We start from the raw sequence: 11,381 nt of genomic DNA on the forward strand, positions 1-11,381 counted from the left end.
GCTTCACATAAGGGAAATACAAGCCCATGTAAATCTTTTGGGATGTTTCCAGCCTCTGTGTTGCAGTCTCCCACCCTGGGCTGCAGATGCGTGAAGAGAAAGCCACAGCTTCAAGCCATAAACCCGGAGCAAATCACAGCGTGGCAGCTGTGCCTACATGAGCAGGCTGAGCATTTGACAGAGAAAGAGATAAGCAGCTGTTGAAAAACAACAGCAAGTTCAGTTCTCCTTCAGCTCAGGCCAAATTTGCCACTGTGGGACAGAGCTAAAGAGCAGTTAGAGACTGTGCTGTGGCCAGTGCTTTGAAAAGTATCTGGGTTTAACACATGCTTATGCCTGAATTTGACCTGAAGTATATAACATGGTGAGTCTGAAGACTTTGCATCAAGGTGAACATTTCCAAATAAGCTCAAGTGGACACCTATGGCTGAAAGTTGTTGCTGGTGTTTAGAGTGTCATTTATAGGGGAGGATTTATGTTATGAAGTCATACTTTTTGTTATTGGTTTTTTTGTTTGTTTATAAGACAACTTCAAGAAGATAAAAAGCAACTCTTCAAAAATCCTACTAGTTTATTTTCAGTTCTCATCACCATAGCACTGCAAATTTGTGGTAAGGAGCTCACCACGTGTCTGTGGATTTGGAAACCTGTGTAATGGACTTTCCTAGGGAAACAACATGCCAGAGCAGCCACTGTGCCGGTGGGAGCTGGGCAGAGGTCTCCTGTGCTCCCAGCTCATGCCTTGGACACTCACTGAAACTTCATAAAACATTCATCTCCAGCACCAATGGATGTGAAGGAGCACAGAAGAAAGACAAAACTTAATTGCTCCAAACAAGCAAAGCCCTGTAGAGCAGCTCAGAGGAGACACCCGGAGGTAGCACAGCCAGGTGCCACTCCCACCCCATGCCTCAAAAAGAGAACTGCCACTGGGAAAAGAAACTTTGCTTTCTGTTTTTTTCTTCTTCTTACTTCTCGCTATCTCTTTTTTCTGATAAAAACCAAGACCTTAGCAAATGACCCACCAATGACTTCTGCTCATCTCAGCTCTTTTTCTTCCTCATGTGGGGCCCAGGACCGCTCAGGACAGCAATCACAAAGGGTTTTCTTCTTTATCAAAACTCTCAGCAGCTAAACAAGGAGAGAGCTAGGAATATAGGCAAAATGGAATTTTTACTTATCTTTTTGTACCCTAAATCTTCGTCCTTTCTTTAGCTCCAGTAGAAATGTTTTTCTTCTGTTGCCTTATTGATTACCCTCAGAGGACTGAGGGATGGATACCCAAACCTGAGCCACACTCGCACCGTCAGTGTTGGACTCTTGCTGTCTGATGAGGGACAGAAATGCCCATCAGACAGACCTTGGTGTTGGAAAGCCAATAAGACTTGCTTTTTCTTTGCTGAAAATTGGATTATAAGCTATAAACTATATCCCTTTGTAACCAGATTTTTGCCTGTAAAGATGCATCTTCATCATTAGCCTCTGTGCCCTTTGCACCTAACTAAAATTATTTCAAGGAGGTTTTCTATTCTGATGTTGTTCTAAAGCAAGAAGGGTCTTGGCAGAGCAGGCAGTATAAAAAAATAATAGTGTATTAATGAAGAGTGGGAGGGAAGGTCATTCGCCTGTTATTTGTAGCACAATACCTGATAAGAGGTCATTAGTCATTCAAAGCCACTGAATGACTTTAATTAAAATTTGAGCTTTGAGAGCTGGATACAGTCTGCTGAGCAGACTTTCAGGGCAAAAAGACGGGAGGGAAGATGAGCGGGAGTTGACCAAAATGACAATGAGTTTAATTAAAGCCAGGAGGAACACTGGCAAACTCTTATTTCCGGGCTCCCTCCCCAGTTGGGTTTTTATCCTGGTGCTCCAGAGCTGCATCTTCCTTGGGTCCACCTGGCACAGTGACCACAGCTCTGGGTACCACTGGTCTGGGGGGCACATTCCTGGGCTCTTCCCTGTGGGACAATGTGATTTAGCAGTCTGTGAAAAACATGGGGTTTTTTTCAGAATGTTCTGTGTTTTTAAAAGTAATTGTATTTTTTAAAATAATTTTTGCATTTGGAGATTTTCTGCTCTGTCCCCAGCCCAGGACCGAGTTGGAAGGTATAACTGAGCCTTTCACCAGGGAAAATAAAACCAGGAGAACAGGAGTGTGTGCCTGGCATGATCAAGGTCTGACTTTCCAGAGGTGTTGAAGTTTCCTGGCATTTTTTCCCTCACTGTCCACATAATCCTGCCTGGTGGCAATACAGCAGCAGCCAGTCCTCCCTGCACTGGGTCTGGCATGGTGACTGGGAAGCACTGGTGCAGGGGAAAAGGGCAGCTGGTGCTGTAAGGGTAAAAACCTTGCAAAGAACTATAACCAAATCTCTTTTCATTTAAAGAGAAGGAAATCAGCTTGTGAAAGGAAGAAGACAGTTCTGCACTGTTTAAGGGTAAAGTCAGACTTCCCTGTTGCAGCTTCTCTCTCCAAGGTTGCATCTCTAGCACCTCCGCTTGCACTGGGATGCTGAGACGTTTTGATATATGTGCTCTGAACAGCTGCGAGGCAGACACAGCCGTGCTAGACTGTGAGAATAAAGGAGGGGGGTTGTCCCCTGCTATTTGGTATATGCAACATATCATAATTAAGTAATGTGAGCTTGCTGCCAGCCTGGGGCACTGCCACAGGACTGGGATGTGTTTATTTCCTAGGACAGGAGGTATTTCTGCATGTTTTTTTAAAATATTTATCTAATTTATTTTGTGTGTGTGTGACAAATGAACCTCAAAGGCACTTATTGGTACATTGAGAACCTGAACTTTGAGTGGAGGCTACACCATGCAACACCCACCGTGAGCTGCCAACTGTACTTCCCTTCCCGTGCTGGGTCACTGGTGTGTCAGAGAATTTTCCAGGGATATCATTCACATGCCAACAAGCATTAGGACTTATCCCCGCTGAGAGCTTTACCTATGCCAAGCCAGGCAAAAGACCCCATCTCTTGTCCCACTGCCTGTGTTGGTACCAGGGGACAGAGCTGGGAGCCAGGTACACTGCGAGTCCTCCCTCCTCCTGACGTGAGCTGCTCAGGCTCATCCCAGCTGGAGGCTGCATGCAGACCACCAAGGAAGAGCTTGCTGGCATGATATATCCTCTCCTGGTAAGGCCATGCCACTGGAGACATCACATCAGACCTTTGCATGTACCAATTTAGGATTTTTCTTGCCAGCAGAGCTATATCATCTCTGCTAACAATGTTGCTAGGCTGACAAAACACTATCTAAAACAAAAAGTTTCTTGGCTCATCTTTCCGTGAGGAGGTGCAATGGTTTTTTGCTCTCAAGCCAGCATATCTCCACCAGAAACATGTTGCACTATAAACCAAGCCCTACTGCTATTGCAACAGGCAGCCAACTTAGACCAGTGCCTAACTTTCCATCTGCTTGTCATTAGTCTGGATCTTCATGCTCTCAGGCTGGAGAATGAAATCTATGACCTTGATCCACTCTCTTTTCATTTTGCTTTAGGATTTTGTTATTCTTCTTGTTGGTCTGGAGAAAAGTTCTGGGACAAATTCTCAAAGGCCACCTCTAATCCAGAGTTTCAGATTGTCTATGTAGGAAAAACAGTGGACAGTTAAAGAAAAATGTATACCCAAGTCTCTATGTAGAGTTGAGATCCCCCCTGGATCTTATTCGTCAAATATCCGGCCCTTGACTGGTTGAGGGAATGAACTCTGAAGGTGAGATGACATTCAGAAACTTGAGCTCATTTCTGCTTTGATCATTTTTTTCCTTAACGATGTGAGCTACCGGACTGTCTCTCTCTATAAAAGAACACCTTTCTTTAGCTTGCTCTGACGGACTAACATATAATGCATTTATTTCTGGCACACACATTTATTAGCATGTTGACATCTTTTTTAATATTTTCCCACCTCAGGCCACTCCATCAATCCACAGTCCTTAAGCAGAGACTTTTCAATGCACCACAGAAGAGAGGTCAAGTTAATTCTTTTTCGTTACCTAAAGTGGGGCCATCTCTCCTAGGTTCCCTTAGTCCTATACAAAGGTTCATGCCAAGCCAATCTGAATTCTCTTTCAAAACTCAAACTGTGTTTAATGGGAAAGGTATGATTTCATAAGCAGATCTGTGCAAGACTGATGTTGTGCAGACAAGATCCTGTAATGATTAACATGTGGCACCTTGGTCCAATTCACTCAGCTATGCACTTACATTGCGGTGAAAACTGCTTACCAGCTTGCTCGCTTGGTGCAATTTAATTAAAGAAATTAGGATAGCCAGAAACCCACTGCAATTATCACATGATTTATTGACACCGGGATCTCTAATTTTTCACATCTTTCTAATATTTTTGGCGAGAAGTCTCAAAGCCTCATCCCGAGGTCTCTGCAAATCCTTTTCAGATGTGGCTGGGAGGGGAGCAGGAGCCAGGCTGCCTGGCTCAGTCTCCCACCGGTTGGGCTGACCTCCCCTATCAATCCTCACCTAGCCCAGCACTGGCAAGCATGCTGAGTCCCATGCGTGTGCCTAACCCCTTGATTTCAGCCCTGAAACATGGGTGAGGAGTCAGCCAGGGCTTCTGCTGGAGCATCATCAAAAAGGAAGGGGCATCTGAGGCACTGATCATGTCCTTTGGTGGCCCTGACATTATTGAGGAGGTGTCTTCAAGAAGCACCAAGGAGGGCTTTGGGGACCATCACAGCTCCAGGAGTCTTCTAGCCGATGATCTCCATCTCTCCTGCCCCATCTACAATAGCAGGCACACAAACCCTCCACTTCATCATGGTAGCTGCAGCTCCTCTCGTGGCTTTACCCAGTCGTGACTCACCCAAAGCCTGCTGACATGTCCCAAAAGCTGCCATCTGACATGAACACCCTCTGAGTGAGGCTCTAAATCTGCACATACCTTGGGAAGGTTAAACAACCTACAGCATGGACATTTTCACCAGCTTAGCTACGAACACAATGATGAATGTAAATCAGTGGCTTCCATGTAGAAATTCTTGATGCCATCAAGAGTGCTGTATTGAATTAAAGATATCCAACTCATTAATGAAGGCAAATAATGATAAGCCTATCTTACTATTTTATTGGGCTAGAGTTAAATATTTGACTAATCATGAGAACCTGTTTCTAACTGATTTCTCCCTTTCCTCCTGTTTCTTTTAAAGTACATATACATATGTGGTTTCAGTGTTTGTTTTTCCTTAAATTGTGCTTTCTGCCAGGTTCCCTGGTGGTTAGAACAGAGGGAAATTATTAAGAAACATACTTTTTTTATTTCAGTGATCACCATCTCTATCTTGAACCAGCCTTCAATGGCACTCGGTTATTCTTTGCTCTACCACTACCACCCACCACCACTGCCATATGGACCTATCTTCCCAGGCAACACATAGGGAACATGCAGAGGCTGTGGCATCCAAAGCCCTTTTGAACAGGTTTCTGTCAAAACTCTGCTCAAACATCTGTAGGCATGCAAGAACAGCAGTACTCCTGAATTAACAGTGCTGAAGGCTCCAGCCACTCTGCCCAAGCCTTTTGGGTCTTTTACACAAATGTGAGAATCCTAGAGACCCAGTTCTTCCAGTTACTGTTGGAAAAAAGAAGCAGTTTAATGGGAAAGGTTGGAATTAGGCAAAGGTCGGGACTGTGGGGCAAATTCTAGTTTTATTAATCAAAATGCTTCAGCTCTGCTTGATCTGTCATTGCCAGTGTAGCAGGAGGAAGGGAATTTCCAGCTAGTTCCCAAAATAAGCTGTGTGCTGATTTTGGAAAGAGGCACAGAAGCCTGAAGGTCAGTACAAAAAGTTTTTTCTCCCTAGAAGGACTTGCCCACACCTCAGGCAAGTTAGCCACTGGCAAGATCTGAGCATCCTGTAATTCTCCAGGCATTGGACACTTGCACTCAGTTTCTTAGAAAGAAATAAAGCATCTGAAAGCATGCAAATCAAAAATAAGTTGCTTTGCTCTTTTGATACCAGCTTAAGTTACTCCTGCTACTAGCATTAGCCCATTTTGTGAGATGCTCAGAGGGGAAAGTTGAACCAGGGCTTTGCTTTTGTCTCTGCATGGGATAGAAGCATCACTGATGCTTGCCTTTCATGCATAGTAGGAAATGTGAACTCTGAGGACCACCAGCCTGCCACTGGCAGGTGAGAAGGCAAGTCCAAATGTTTCACACACACTCCAGTCCTCATACACCACCCATGATGCAGGGCAAGCCTTACTGATGGCCCCAGACACACCAACCCGTTTCCAGCACTGCAGGACTGACACACCATCCTCTCCCAGCTCCAGGGTCCCTGCTCTGTCCCAACGGATGCTTCACCCCACTATCGCCATTCTTCACCGGTTTCTTGTTGCCTTTCCCTGGGATACTTCCTGAGGCAAACACCTTCATGCTGAGAAACAGTGGAGAATTGAAAGAATGAATTAAGAATCAGTTATCATTGCTAAAGACCATAATGGAGAAGTAGCAATCAGTTATTGGCCCTAATTAAGAGAAAACAACCCATACTGATCTAAAGGTGAGATCTGTGGGGAGCAATGCACTGATTGCAAACTAGTGGTTTCTTGTAGGTGCCATGCCTTGGAGGACGGCAATAAAGCTCCCAGTAAAGGCATCTTTTTTCCTTTTCTGTCACTTTTTCCCCCATGTGCTGATGCTGAGGGTTTCACAGTCGGGCTTATCATTTCCTAGCAGGAGATTGAGCGAGCTCAGCCCTGCGAGTCTGTCAGTGGCAAGTAGGAAAGTCGCCGAAAGGGAATCAAGGTTTTTTGCAGAGCTGTGCCGTGCAGATGGGAGCAGCACAGTGGTGTCAGCAGAGCTGACACAGGAGGACACCAGATGAGCTGCACAGGAGGACAGCAAAGGGAAGTGAGAAAAGAGGGCAGATGATAAAGGAAGGAAATTCAAGGGAAAAAGCCATGACTTTGGGTCTCTGAAACACCCAGTGTCACCATAGCAATTACAGGAGATGATTTGAACAGCAGGGCTGGTTGTTGCTCTCTAGGGAGAGCAGAAAACTGAGAGGCAGGGGAGTCTGAAGCATTTTCAGGGGCTGCACTTTAATGCCTAGCACTGCACACATGTTTTACAGGACAGTTGCTTTGAGTTAATTCTGTATGGACTGCTGTCAGTGATGGTTTCAAGACTGTGTATATAGCTGCTCACACACATGTTTGCTCTCCACATTCATTGAATAAGGGGCACGGGGTGGTTACAGGTTAATGGATTTTCAAGCTGACGTGTTTGCCAGTAGCATTCAGGACATGGAAATTTGGGCCAGAAACCTTATCAGAGACAAACCATCCTGTGGAGTCCTTCATTGGAAGCCTGAGTATTAGCTCCTTAATTTGTTTACCCTGAGATAAATCCAGAGTAACAACACACTGATGTGCAGGCAAATAATTGGGATGTGCCCCAGCGCAAGGACAATACTCAATAATAAACCTCTTTAGGAACACCCTTCTGAATGACCTGCTGACTACCTGCCTAGCTTAATATTTAAAACTACAGTGACCCCGAACCTCACATAATCCCAGAGATTTTCCTGAAAAAGCATGAGGGCACGTTAAGGACCCTCTTGCCTGGCTGGGTTGGTTGTGGGGTGCACACCTGGGCAGAGGGGACCACAGCAGCACTGGCAGCATCATTTGATGTGTCTGATTGATGCTTAGCAAATCTAAAATGATCCTGGGATTTTAAAAGCCCAAGGGGTGAAGGAAAGTGGGGATGTGGCTACACTGTGAACTGTGCCTAGAGAAGTCTTTTTGGCCTTGTTGAAAGCATGGGGCTAACCAAAAGATCCCAGCAAAGAAGAGAGTAAGGTAGCAGCTGATCTCTCCCTACAGCAGTGAGCTGCTAAGTGTAGAGCGAGCCCTGGGAGATGCCTCCCTTCAGCTGTAATTGTGCTGTTTATAGCAGAACATTAACAGATCTAACTCGTTCTTCACGTGGCTGGTTTTTGCACATCTCCCTTCTGTTCCTAAGCTGGTTTGGGATACATCCAATCTCTTGGATCAGGTCTTACCTGAATAGGGGACAACTGTCTTCAAGGTGAGGATCAAGACGCAGTACAGGGACCTTGAAAACAGAGTTGCCTGTCAGGAGCGGGTGCCTTGCAGAACATATTTTTTGGCTTTGAGGGTGGCCTGCTCAGCCAAGCCTGACTATTTCACCATGCTGTGGAGGCTGCCCTGGTATTAATTCACCTCAAAGAGCAGGTTGAAGTCATTAAAATATTTTGCAGGTGGTTCCTTGAATTCATGGTGCAGCTGGATCCAGCCTAAAGGAGAGGAAAAAAAAAAGAAAAGTAGGAGAAGAGGCAAGTTCTGATGAAACACAAATTAACGTAACTCATAGAAGGGAAAGAAAATCTGGTTTCAATCTCTACAACAAAGCCAAGCAACACATCAAGCTAGAAAGGAGAAATGTCAGCCAGGCAGCGCTGGGGATTTTATTGCTTTAGCACAAGTGCTTCTCTGTGGTCCCAGGAGTGCCCAGGTGCTACCACAGCATCCGGACCCCCTGAGCACAGCTCTGGGCATGCAGGGACATGGGGGGCTTCACAACAAGGCCCCTTGTCCCATATGGGTCCAGGCTTAAGCTTTGTTTTAATGTCCTGGCACAAAACACAGTTGTTTAGGTCTTGCGTGTTGGCCTCAGTCTCTCTTCTGCATGGAAACTCTCCACATACCACATCATTTCTTGCCCTTAGAGCTGGATCCACTTTTTTTCAGGGGATGCTGACCAGGGCTGAGCTGGGCAGTCAGTGGGATACTCACAAGGGAGACCCCAGATCTGGCACCTCCATGAGCTGCTGGTGGGCAGATCACTCACAACCTGCTTTGGCATCCCCTGAATTCAGCAATGCCTCCCGATGTATATAACCATCAAGGTCCTTGGTCCTTCCTCTGGGAGAACAAGGCATTTTAGCATAAACACTGTCACACTGGAAAGCTATACTGGGTCTGACTGGGATGGAGGTAACTTTACTCACAGTTTGGTGTTGCATTTTGGATTTGTGGCTAAACCAGTGTTGATTACACACTGATGTTATGGCTATTGGTGAGCAGTGCTTGCACAGCGTCAAGGCTGTGAGTAGGCTGGAATGGGAAAGAGTCTGGGAGGGGACAAAGCCAGGGCAGCTGACCCAAACAGACCATGGAGATATTTCACACCATATGACGTCAAACTCGGCAATAAAAGTTCAGGGAAAGAAGGTGGAAGGGGGGATGTTTGTGGTTAGTGCATTTGTCAGCCCAAACAACCATCACGCGTGCTGAGGCCCTGTTTCCCAGGAAGTGGTTGCCTATCTGTCTGCTGATGCGAAGTAGTGAATGAATTCCTCTTTCTGCTTTGCTTGCAAGTGCAGCTTTTTCTTTCCCTATTAAACTGCCATTATATTGACCTGTGACTCTTCTCACCTTTCATTTTCTCCCCATCCTTTGGGAGAGGGAACTGAGCGAGTAGCTGGATGGTTGTTTGGCTGATGGCCAGGGTCAATCCGCCACAAGAACTGACAAAATTCACTAACTTCATTCATTTCAAAAAGAGAAAAGACTGAAAAATCAGGCAAAAAAGGAAAAAAGCCCACCAAGCTAGTTTACAAACAAACCTACCACTGCAGAGGCAATTGTACACCTCTGGTTGGCTTTGCGGTGTGCATCTATGGGCTGTGTCCCAGGTCAAACCACAGCTGCTTGTTCCTGTGGGAGAGCAGTGTGATTCGTGGGTAAGATTACTTTTTGGTTTTTTGAAGCCCATCCACAGAAACATGAGTGCAAGTGTGGGCTAAGGGGTAGACTGTCACATTTTCTGGCTGCCACTCACTTCAGTCTAGAGGCAACAGCAGAAATGGTGGAGGTTGCTGCCCTGGCTTACCTGACATGGCGTCTGTTTGTGCTGTCACCTGGTCTCTTCATCATCCTTGGGGGGGACAAAAGCTGAATGAATTTTGCCCATTTGTGTCTAAGACAGTCTGCAATCCAATAGATGAGTTTGGAAACTTTACCATCTTGTTGGTAAACGGAGAAACACCTCGGAGCTAGAATATCTTCTCATTTGGGAAAAAAAGAAACAACTTTTAAAAATCACAAATTCAGTTCTTTCAGGATAAATGTTTATCCCGAGGAGACTAACATCTGTTCAAGCTCCCTGGCGGTATCACTGCTGGGAAGCGCTGTGTTTAGCTGCCAGGTTGGAGTTTGGTGTTACGTGTCTTTGCTCTGCCATGAGCATTTGGTGGTGGCAAATGCCTGCAGTTGACAACAGTGGTGAAAGGAGATAAGAAAGGTAGCAGGCATGGCCAGGGACCAGACACTTCCTTTTCCCTCCACCAGCAGTTACCTCCAGGCCTGTGAATTTGAGGTGGCTGCAGCCTGTTTATTAAACTTGGTTCAGATGTGGTGCACCTTTGCAATGAGAGCATGAGGAGCACCTTCTGCCTGGCACAAGTCACCAATGTCAGAGTGTAGGAAGAGAACGCATGAGCTAGAGGACCTCAGACTCTTCCCTGAGGATGTTGGCACAGCATTTCAGGGAAGGCAGGTTGAGCAGCAGGAGGGAGAGGGACCAGGACTTCCTAGCAGAGAGCTGGTGGCCCAGCAGATATGCCCTGTAACATGCTGGAAATTGCTATTCTATTAATAATCCCATTGTTTCAGCAAACGTTCAACCTAGGGAGACAGCACTGAATCAGCAGTTTCTTTTCTTTTTTTCTTTCTTGATTTAGTAACCCCGATTGCACAATCAGAGTCAATTTATTGCTGCTGTCAGTGATGGTGCAGCGAGAAATGAAAGACAGCAGAAAGCAGGGTGGTGGCAGCAGCAGCAAGCACATGCAAAAGCTGAGCGAGCGTGTCAGTACATGATCTCTGACATTCGTGGCGTGGCCGAGACCCCCGGTGCCACATGCACAGGGAAATCTGCCGCCTGTTTGCAGAGGCTGACATCCAGATGGAAACACACCACAATGCTCCCAGGCAGTCAGATGCTTACCTGACCGATGGGAATGTGGCAGCACACAGAGCTGCACGGGGCTACATCAACTAGAAATAAGGGGAGAATGAAGTTTGATCAGATGGGTAGGCAATTGCAGCTGGCGGGCAAATTTGGGTGGGATCATGACTTTGCTATTGAGCTTCTCAAAATAGTTGAGTGGAGAATTGGACTTTGAACCCTGAAGCAGTGCAGATCAGGACTGTCAAAACTGAGCGTCTCTACCCCTGCTTTTGCACCCATGCCACCTGGGCCATTGAGAATGGCATGGCCGTGAGAGGTGGGAAAACATACCCCTGAGCTTCTTTCTCAGGGAAGGAGGGCACAAAGATCTCATTGCACCTTTTGCCTTTTAGAACGGCT

The sequence above is a fragment of the Strix aluco genome, chromosome 6, assembly GCF_031877795.1.
Source record: "Strix aluco isolate bStrAlu1 chromosome 6, bStrAlu1.hap1, whole genome shotgun sequence".
Lineage (NCBI taxonomy): Eukaryota > Metazoa > Chordata > Aves > Strigiformes > Strigidae > Strix > Strix aluco.